Source organism: Tiliqua scincoides, chromosome 2 (genome assembly GCF_035046505.1).
Source record: "Tiliqua scincoides isolate rTilSci1 chromosome 2, rTilSci1.hap2, whole genome shotgun sequence".
NCBI classification, from domain to species: Eukaryota; Metazoa; Chordata; class Lepidosauria; order Squamata; family Scincidae; genus Tiliqua; species Tiliqua scincoides.
The window spans coordinates 156402565-156414247 of NC_089822.1; positions in this window are offsets into that span (position 1 = coordinate 156402565).

An 11683-nucleotide genomic window follows, 5' to 3' on the forward strand; every position below is an offset into this window, starting at 1 on the left:
ACCTTGTCAGTGTGCCAGGAGATGAAAAAGGTTGAAAATCACTGGTTCACTGTACTGAATTCCCCCGTGCTCAAGGAGGCTTGCTCCCTACTAAGGGTCCAATCCTATTAAAGACTTTCCACCTCAGATGCAGCTGCAATGCAGCCCTGAGGCAAGGGAACGAACTGACTCTTACCTTCAGGAGGCCCCTATGACTGCACCCTCACCACAGGCTGTAGCATACACTCCTTTAAGCAGGGCTATATTAGTCCTGGAATTGTGTTTAGGATTACAGTCTTCAGTAACTTGTGCATAACCTGAACTTCCCAACTAGCATTTATTGTCTTAAATTTCATGACCCACACATTGATTTGTCTTGTCTGCCGATTTCTATGTATTTTGTGGAAGGTGAGAACAGACCTTGCATATGCTTGCAGAAAAAGATCTTGGCCACCTTCAGAAGATCACAAGGAGGTCACAGACAGAACTAGCAGGTGCAGCACTCCTCTCCTCCATGCTTTGACTGAATTACATGGACAAAAGGCAGAACATATATGAGAAGAGGGTTTATAGCTCGGAAATTACTATATCTAATGGGCAACTCTTTCGATGCACTAAAATTATAGCACAAGCCTAGGCATGCCTCTTCAGAAGTAAGCCCCACTATGTTCAATGAGACTTACTTCCAAGAAAGTCTTACTGGATTGTAGTCTGAGTGCCCAATCCTATCCAACTTTCCAGCACTGGTGCAACTGCAGCGTAGCCCTGAGGAAAGGGAACTAGTGTTCCTATATCTTAAGGAGGCCTCTGTGATTACCCTACCACCACAGGATGCAGTGCATGCCCCACTGGGCTGCACCAGCCTTGGAAAATTGGATAGGATTGAGCTCTTAGGGTACAGTCCAAACTTATGCTGGAACAAACAGGCCAAGGGTGCAACTCAGAGTAAGGGGATTTTATTCTTACAGTGTGTTGCACACAAGTAGCCCACCCTATTGGGCTACTTGGATATGCACCTGCAGTTTTGCAGGTGCACATCCAAGCAGCCTATGTAAGTCTGCTTGGGCCAGGGACAGGTTAGGATCCTGTGAGAGCTCAGGAAGTGTAAGAAGCCAGGATTATGACTGCAGTGTGAAAGGAAATGGAGGGTTCTATGAGATTCTCTCAAGGAATAATACTTGAAAAAACACTCATTGAAATATGGGGGCAGGCTTTATATGTTCAGCCTGCTGAAATAAACTACCTTGAGTTTACGAGAAAGGTGTTATATAAATATGTATTAAAAATAAATAAGTTAATCACGCACTCTGTAAAAAGACTTTCTTTTGTCTGTCCTCAACAAACTGCCAATCAACTCTGGTGACTGTCCTTGGAACATTGGTAATATGATTGGGAGAAAAAATCTGTACCTCTGCACTGTAACAGTTTGGGTAGCCCTATCCTAACAAAGGCTGTAGTCCTATGACACTTACCTGGGAGTAAGTCCCAATGAACTCAATGGGGCTTACTTCGAGTATACACACATAGGATAATGCTGTAAATTCTCCTATGCTGAAGCAGTGGCACCCACAAGGGCTATGCTGCATCCCATGAGGAAATTTTGGCTGCTGGAGGTCTCCTTGGAGAAGACATTCATCCCCTTGCCCAGGAGTAAGCCCCAGCAGCTGCTATGAGTCAACTTGGACCTGCACCAATGATATCCCTTGCGCAAGTCATAGTTGATCTGTGCTGGCAGATCAAGCCTGGAAAGGGGGATTCCCTCCTCTTCCCTGGCCCAATCTCCCATCCTACCCCTGTTGCTGCACTCCCCCCACTCTGTTTCACCCCCTCCCCATTTTCTAACACCCTTATGCTGATTTACCTGCTCTGGCAGGGTGTTCCTCTGCACACAAGCTAGCAGGAAAATTCTGGCCTTCCCACCAACACGTGCAGCATTTGTGCCATTGTAAAGCACTTTTATGACAGTGTGATGGCCTAATGTGCTGGCAAAGTACACGCACTGCCCACATGCCTCTCTGTTATGATTAGGACCTAAATTTTATAAACTTTTACCATGTCAACCAGTCATCTTTTCTTCTAAACTAAAAAACTCCAAGTGTTTTAGACTTTGGTCCTAGGAGTGTGTGCTAAGCAATCCTATGCACACTTAGGGCGCAATCCTAACCACCTTTCCAGCACTGACATAGCTGTGCCAAAGTGGGGTGCACTGCATCCTGCAGTGGGAAGCAGTCAAGGCGGGCCTCCTCAAAGTAAGGGCATGTTTCCTTACCTTGGGCTTTCATTGCGGCTGGGTCAGTGCTGGAATACTGGTTAGGACTGCGCCCTTAGATGTCCCTCTGAACATAAGTAAACATGCTAAAGAGACAGATACAAGTTGTCATTGAGTTCCAGGTTATCTTGTTTAGGATGGGGTAACTAGAGTGATACATTGTATTTTAAATGTGACTGCACCACAGATTTATAAAATGGCATTTAGGTTTGCTGTTATTTCACTTAACTGAACAGACAAAACAAAAACATCCACTCTCAAAACCACCAACTCTGAAATAATCTAAAACTTTCTATTCCTGATTTGGTATGCTGGTCAATTTAGGGCCCAATCCTATCCAATATTCCAGCCCCGGGCAAGGGAAGAAATGTTCTCTTACCTTGTGGAGGCCTCCATAATTACCCTCCCACCACAGGATGCAGTGCGAACCCCATTGGCAGGGCTACACCAGGATTTGGCCCTTCGAAAGAATATTCAGGAGCTGAAATTATTTTCAGTCTGTTTTTTTTTCAATATGGCTGAAGGATTGGGGAATGTGGCATTAGAGCATTAAAATTGCATGCTCAGAAATATGTTGTTGCCCATGCCCACTGAGTGCTTTATCATATTCCAAAAACAAAAAAGTTTAAATATTTAAATACTATAGCACACACCATTCTTTTACTTGTGCAATATTTATGCTATATTCATTTTATTGGAGCTATGCTTCAGATGCAAATCATTTACATTGATCATTCTATATAAAATCTTGCTGAACTGCAAAATTGCTGAACTGATAAAAAATTAGTATCTTCACAAATTAGCATCTAAACCATAATCACGCCAGATTTAAAAAATACTAGTGAACCCAAAATGGGATTGAACCTGAATATTGAATGGTTCTATTCTTTGTCTGCAAATAATGTAGAACATTTTGAACAGACATATGAGCATGTTAAAAATGGTTGTTAGTTGCTTTGAATCTGAGAAACAAAATAAATCATAACTACCCCAAGAGCTAGGATACCTCAGGAGGTAACAGTACTATGTGTTCTTCAATTCCTCTGTAGGTATTTTGTAAGGACAGCATGTAATGTGAAACATTTGAACAAAATGGTGTTTATGCACTACTGTGGTCAATTGTGCTTACTCCCAGGTAGCTTAAAGACACATACTTGGGAGCAAGACCCATTGAGTTCATTAGGGTTCATTATTTCTGAGCAAACATATTTCGGACTGCATGTTACTCTTTTTGACAAGAGTATAGTATTTGTACTTGCAATGTGCATGCTTTGTAAATGACAAGATTGACATCCCCAAAGGTTATATACTGTCCGCTGTGCCTCTGGTTCCTCTGGTTCAAAACCAGCACTCTGTATCTAAGAAAATTGGTATAAACACATGGCTTGGTTCTTCTAGAACAGGGGTGCTCAATAGGTGGATCGCGATCTACCGGTAGATCGGGAGGCAAAATGAATAGATCGCGGAGCCCTGTCTCTCCAAACTGTTAATATGTCAGTTTCGTCTAGTGACTAGACGAAACTGACATATTTAGCTGACACTGAAACTGACACTTTAGCTGCTCTTCAGGCATGCAGCAACAAAACTGACAAAACTGACTAGACTCCAGCAGGGGCTCCATACATTAAAGGGGGTGTCTGTCAGATGCTTCCTTCCCCCCTGGTAGATCTCCAGGCCTTGCTGGGTTTCAAAGTAGCTCTCGAGCCAAAAAAGTGTGAGCACCCCTGTTCTAGAACATATACAAATCAAGTGCTGCAAATCATGCATCTATAGGACAGACCTGCATAGGGGAAGGATGTCCAGATAGATAAAAGCTGTTGCTTCTTCCATTTCGTCTTCCAACTTGGTTCACATTACCTCAGAGATGGTCCCTCCAGCCTGAAAATGCTGTTGCTTTATGTCAGGTCTATGAATGGAAAAACCACAGTTATCCTGAATTTGATTTTCTTTGTGCACACTGACCTAGCATGTGTGATGGAGACGTAGGATGGTGGAAAAGGATGGGTTCCCCTCTCTCAGCTTTGTCCACCAGGCTGGGGGGCAGGAAGGGGAGCATGCAGTGATCTATCATGAATTCATCCCTGTTGAGATGCCTTGCCTGACAGTCACTTAGTTTTGAGTGTTTGCATCTGATGGTAAATAACCAAGACCAAATGAAGATTTTGTTGTCACAGTGTCCGCCTTTCTGCCCATGGGTCTCTCTTCTTCAACTGGCTGAGGTAGCCTCAGCAGTGTTGTTGTCCTCCCCTTGGCCAATAGTTCTGGGAGATTTCCATATCAATGCTGAGGCCCTCTTATTTGCTGCAACTGGGAATTCACAGCCACCATGGCAAACGTGAGTCTGTCTCAAATTATAGTTAGTTCCTCTCACACAGCAGGGAGCACTCTGGATTTGGTCTCTACTGCTAGGCAGAATCATGATTCATGGATGAGGGGAGTGCAAATGCTCCTCATGTCATGGATTGATCATTACCTAGCAGAGTTTAGATTTGCTGTGGCTCCAGACCACTGCAGAAGCAGGGGCCTATGGTTCATCCTTGGAGAATGGCAGGCTCTAATGATTTCCAATGGCTCTAGGTTTTTTTCCCCTCCTGTTTTCTTGGTTGGCAATCCAGTGGGTATCCAGGTTGACCTTTGGAATGGAGAACTGATCTGGGCAAAATGGGAGAAATTTCACCTGAGATAAATGACACAATCACTCCTACTGATTAAAGCCCAGTCTCCATGGTTAACTGAACTGTTGTGAGCAATGAACCAGGTAAGGAAACAGCGGAGCAATGGTGGAGGAAGACTCAAGATTAAGTTAAAACCTGACACAGGTTACAGCTCATTTCAGACATTAAGAGCCGACTCTGTGGCAGTGATGACAGCCGAGAAAGCGTACTTCTTCACCACTGCATCAGCACAATCATCCAGCAGAGCTATTCTTTATGGCAGTGGTTCTCAAATGTTTCGCACCAAGACCCATTTTTTAGAATGAGAATCTGTCAGGACCCCACCGGAAGTGATGTCATCACCAGAAGTGACATCATCAAGCAGGAAATTTTTAACAATCCTAGGCTGCAATCCTACCCACACTTACCCATGAGTAAGTCCAATTGACTATCATTGTTAAAAGCATGTACATAGTAGCCTGTTCAAAGTACAGATCTGTAACATTTCCCCAAATGCAGTCACATACCATGATAGCATCGTCTAATATATTAAAAATAAAACATTGACGGAAAGCTCTTCAACCTCTCCAGACTGAGAGCAAAGTCCAAAGTCCAGCTGAAATGTCTGCATGACTTCCTCTTTGCCGACGATGCAGCTATCACTACCCACTCTGCCAAAGATCTTCAGCAGCTCATGGATCGTTTTACCAAGGCCTGCCAAGATTTTGGACTGACAATCAGCCTGAAGAAAACACAGGTCATGGTTCAGGATGTGGACTCACCTCCCTGCATTACAATCTCTGCACATGAACTGGAGGTTGTCCATGACTTTGTGTACCTTGGCTCAATGATCTCCGACACTCTTTCTCTCGATACCGAGCTAAACAAGCGCATCGGTAAAGCAGCTACCACGTTTTCCAGACTCACAAAGAGACTCTGGTCCAACAAGAAGCTGACAGAACACCATAGTCTTTCAAGACTGAAGGTTGCCAACACATAAAACATTGAATTGAACGGGGACCCAGCTGAAATTGGTTTACAACCCACCTAGTGGGTCCTGACCCACAATTTGATAAACACTGCCTTGTGCTACAGGACCTTGATCCTATTGAGAATGGGGAGAAGGTGTTGGTGGCCTACTGTGACAAGATTATCAGTGATGAATTTTTACCTGCAATCATTCTGACTTGGAGTCTTCTTTGGATGTAGTGGAGGGTGTGCTGCATATCTGCTTTCACTGCTTTAATGGATATATTTCAGCTCTTTCCACCTAAGGATGTGGACAGGTTGCTTGGAGCCCTAAGGCTGACTACATGCCTGCTCAACCCTTGCCCATCCTGGCTGATTAAAGCAGTTGGGGGGATGGAACTGGCTGATTGGGAGATAGTAAATGCTAATGGAAATGCACAAAATCCCTCAAAGAGATAGGGTGTGATGAGTACAGTGGCCCCAGCTCTGGCAGATCTGGAAAACATGGGGTTTAAACCAAGGCCTTAGATTGCAGTGAGTGTGCAGCACAGCTACAGCCACTTGGAGACAACAATGCCCTCAGGGTTAAAAGCAGCACCTGGAGGAAGGAAAAGGGTGTGGGTGTAAAAGGGCTTGGAGAGACTGAGGACCCAATCCTATCCAACTTTCCAGCAGGATGCAGCTTGGAGGTAAGGCAACAAATGTTCCCATACCTTGCAGAGGCCTCTGTGACTGCCTCCCCACCACAGGATGGGTGCACACCCCATTGACACAGCTGCACTGGCACTGGAAAATTGGATAGGATATGACCCTGAGAGAGAAAGAGGAAGGTGCTTGGAAGGAAGAGGATGGATGAGCTGATAGACTGCTGGAGACTAGTATGTGATTGCCATGCTCAAGAGCTACTGAGGACCAAGATGTTGCTGCAGTGGCCAGAGAAGCTGCTGGGGAAGAGGGAAGGAAGGGGGACCTCTGCAGTTTGGACAGGCAAGCCACCCTGGTGGTGTGGCAGTATCTAGCAGTGCTTTCTGCAGAACTAGGGCTATTTCAAATGAAGAGGGGAACTAATTAGCTTAAAGTGAGCGTAAGTTCTCTAGACCAAGTTTGGAAAGGGAATTTGGCAAAATAAATGCTTCCCTCAAGAAGGGGGAGGTTCCATTGTTGAAAGAGACCATTAAATAAAGGCACCTTTAGATCCCACACCAGTAGATCATTGCCACCTTTGCTTGGGTACTGTGATCAAGCAGGGAATGGTGTTTCAACACCAGGCTTTCCTTTATGATACTGGTTATCATCAGTGTGGCCCTTTGCAGATTGAACTGAATTGGCTGCCTTAGTTGACAATTTATGCTGGGAAGTGGGCAGGAGCAGTGTATCTCTGTTGGTTCTTCTAAACCTCTTGGTAGATTTCAAGATAATCAACCATAGTATCCTTCTGGGCCAGCTGGTAGGAAGGGGTCTGGAAGGCACAGTGTTAGTGGTTCCACTCTTATCTGTCAGGGATGTTACACAAGATTATTGGGGGGAGGTTGCTCAATTCCTTAGACTTTGGCCTACGCAATCCCACAAGATCCCATCCTGTCCCCCATGCTGTTTAACATCTATATGAAGCCACTGGGAGAGGTCATCCAGGGACCTGGAATTCAGCACCATCAAGATGCTAATGACACCATCGAGAAAGGTGGTATATAAATAATGTATTAAAAATAAATAAGTTAATCACGCACTCTGTAAAAAGACTTTCTTTTGTCTGTCCTCAACCAACTGTCAATCAACTCTGGTGACTGTCCTTGGAACATTGATAATATGATTGGGAGAAAAAATTATCTGTACAAAATGTACAGATTTTGTACACTGGCCACTGGGAGACATCATCCAGGGACCTGGAATTCAGCACCATCAAGATGCTAATGACACCCAGCTCCATCTCTCCTTTCCATAAGTAAGGGATGTGGCTCAATGTTAGAGCACATACTTCGTATGCAGAAGGCCTCTGGCATCTCCAAGTATGGGGGAAGCAAAACTCCTATTTGAAACTCTGGAGAGCCACTGCCAGTCTGTTTTGAGAACACTAATCTAGACAGATGTAGTTCTGATACAGTATAAGGTAGATTCCTGTGTTCTACAATGGACTAGCTATGGACTAATAAACAAAATCCAAGTAAGACAGATATGCTTTTAATCAAGAGGAAAGCTGATTCATATTTGGAGTTACAGCTGATACTGGACAGTGTGGCACTCTCCTTTGAAGAATCGGGTTCAGTTTTAAGAGTGCTCCTTGACCTTGGAGAACAAGATGTCAGCTGTTGCCAGAAAGCATATGTTCATTATTGAAAAAGGATCTGGCCACAGTGCTCATACCCCAATCATATCACACCTTGATAGAGCAACAGAGCAACACACTCTATGTGGTGCTATGTGGCTATCCATAGGAGCTGCAGGGTCCCATTGAAAACATTTTTTTCAGGGCCCTGTGTTCACAGTCAAGGCAGTAAAATCTTTTCTATAATTTTATTTATATCTCTTATGCCTCTCTGAGCGGCCTGTTTGGAGGCAGGCTGTGCAGCATGGCCTTTCCCAGTTTGAAGAGACACTTGGCCAACAGTCTGAGGCAAAGAGGCAAAGAAGGAAGGCCCATAGCCAGGGAGACAGACCAGGGACATACTACACTTGCTGCTCCCAGTGTGGAAGGGATTGTCACTCCCAAATCGGCCTTTTCAGCCACACTAGACACTGTGCCAGAACCACCATCCAGAGCGTGATACCATAGTCTTCCGAGACTGAAGGTTGCCAACAACTTAACTTAATGCCTCTATTATAGAATAAAAAGCAATCAAATGTGTGGTTAAAAAGTGCACACAAGTTAATGGAAAAAATGAATCTAAGCATTTTTAATATAAAATTGCATACATTAGCACGGGGAGGGGGGCCAATTGGGAGAAATTGGCCTAATTGGCTTAGAGCTGGCCCTGTGGGGCTGCCCTTGAAAATGGTTCAGAAGCTTCAGCTGGTTCAAAATGCAGTGGCCTGGGTCCTTTCTGGGGCCCACTGGTATCACTACATTATTCCTGTGCTTTTCCATCTGCACTGGCTGCCAGTACACTTTTAGGTCCAGTTTGAGATGCTGATTATTACCTTTAATGCCATATATGGCTTGGGGTGTGCATACTTGAGGGACTTCCATCTCCAAATATGAATTTGCCCAGCACTATATTCATCACTGGAGACTCTGGTGCACATGCCTCTGCCTGACAAGGTTTGGTTGGGCATGGCCTTTTCAATAGTAGCATCCAGCATACAAAACTCTCTTCCCCATATAGCCTGGTCCCTGGACTTTATTAACGCTCCTCATGATCTGCTCTACCTGTTAACTGTGTCTACGTCTCTTCTATTTCTTGGTAAGTTTCTTTGGGGATGTTTTTTATTGTACTACCAGCTTTAATTGTTTTGTTTGCTTTTAATATGTTGTAAGTTGTTTTGGTAGCACTGGGGTGGGTGGGTGGAAAGGCAAGACAAGAAACATATTAAATAAATAAAAATATCAGCATCACACCCCCAATGACCACAGGATGGATCATCTGCAGAGCACTGGCATAGCTAGAGGGGGCGGGGCACCAAGTTTTGCAAGGAGCCTCCCTGCAGCTTGCAAGCAGCCCCTCCCCTTGGGAGCTATTTGCCTCCATTGTACACATAACATGGTCTCTAAATCAGTGTTTCTCAACATTTGTCCCGTTCTATCACTTTGCATAGTCCATGTACTGGAATTACCACAGGAACTGGTAATGATTACTTCCATTTACTTCTGGATGGGGAGGCCAGGACCAATGCAACATACACTGTAAGAGGCTCAGGGCAAGCAGGAGACTGCTTTTTTAATGCAAAAAGTGCACACTGGAGCTCTGTCTGCCAATTCAAGCCTCCTACTGCTGTTTGTCCTGTTGCATTGCTGGTCTCACTGCCAGGTGGCAGGGGCCTGTGGATCCCCCATGTACCACCTCAAGTACCACTGACTGAGAAAAAGGGCTCTAGTCTAAACCATGTAATCTCCATGCTCCATCTTTTCTTGCCTAGGCTAGGGATCATCACATAAACGAGTCAGTATAAGACCACTGAAAAAAAGCACGTTATTTCTAGATAGCAATAGAATCTACAGGTAAACCAAAAGTACATACTAGCAATGACTCATTTTAAATCCAAGCCCACAGCATTCAAGACAACTAACTTCCAGCTCTTGGAACAACACTGTTGTTGGAACAACACTCTTGAAACAACAGTGTTTAAAACACATTCTGCCATGTGGGTAGAATCAGAGCTGATAGGTAAAGCCCTCAAAGAAGTGTGAGGGCAGGTCTAAGGACAGAGCCTATGGGTTTAGTCTGCCAGGTCTAACAGTGAAGACCAGGGGAAGGGGGTAGGAAGATATCTTGCTGCTTATTTATAAGCAACTGGCCTATAAATAAATGACCACACCAGACAACAGACACCCCAGAAAATAAACCATCCATTACTACTGCTCTTTCCTTTCCTGCAGCTACCCTCATAGCTCTTCCTCTCAAGGCAGCAGGCTCAGGCCAATTCCATGCATGTCTACGCAGAAGTAAGTCCCATTCTAGTCCGTGGGGCTTACACCCAGGTAAGTGTGGACAGGATTGCAACCCTAGAGCCCAATCCTATGCATGTCTACTCAGAAGTAAGTTCCATTACAGTGAAAGGGGGCTTACTCCCAGGAAAGTGTGGATAGGATTGCAGCCTTAAAGCCCACTCCTATGCATGCCTACTCAGAAGCAAGTCCCATCCTAGTCAGTGGGGCTTACTCCCAGGTAAGCGTGGCTAGGCACGGGCTCTCAAAAGCCTGGCGCTGCCATTTCAGCGACTGCCCCGTTTCCCGCCCCTTCGCTCCCTGAACAGGGGCCTTCCTCGAGCTGGCCCGGGCGCCCCACGCAGTGCCTGTCTCCAGGGCGCACTGAATTGGAGCCCTTTCCGGCAGCAGGTCGTTCTTGTCCCCTTAGTTGGGAAGCGCGTGCAGGACGCGCAGCCGCAGCTGGAGGTGAACAGTTGGGGGAGGGGTGGATGTAAACCCTTGCAGGAGGCGAGGAGCGGGCCCCAGAGAGGAGGCCCGTATTCTGGAGAGCGGAACGCAGACTTGGCAGTCATAGAGTCACACACGGTGCCCGACTTTGGACGCCATTTGGACTCTGCAGGAGAAGGGGCGCTGACTACAGCAACAGGCACTGCTGTGAAGAGGGAGAAGAAGCAGGTCCAGCCGGGAACGGAAGGAGCAGCGAGGCTCTTTGCACCCGCCCTCGTGGGCAGGGAGCGCCTCTACACAGTCAGACTGGTGTCTGCACGCGACTGACTGGGGCCGCACTCCCCTCCACACTGACCTGGGAGGAAGCCCCAGTGAGTGTAATGGGACTGACTTCTGAGTAGACATGCATAGGCTGGAGCTCTAAGGTTGCACTCCTATCCACACCTTCCTGGGAGTAAACTCCATTGGCTGTAATAGTACTTAATTCTGAGCAGACATGCAGAATGCCTTTAAAAAGGAATTGGACTGATGCTGTCCAATCTCTTTTTAAAGGCGCCCAGGCCAGATGCCATCAGTACATCTTGTGGCAAGGAGTTCCGCAGACTAAGTAGGAGTTATTTTGTGTGTCCTAACTCTCCTAACACTAGTGGGTGTCCCCTGGTTCAGGTGTCTTGAAAATCATAGATTTTCCTCCCCCCCCCCAATACCAGTTGGAAGGGAGAAAAAAAAGGGAAGGGAGCTACAAGGAAACCCGGAAGTTCCACCGCATGACGGTGGAGCGGG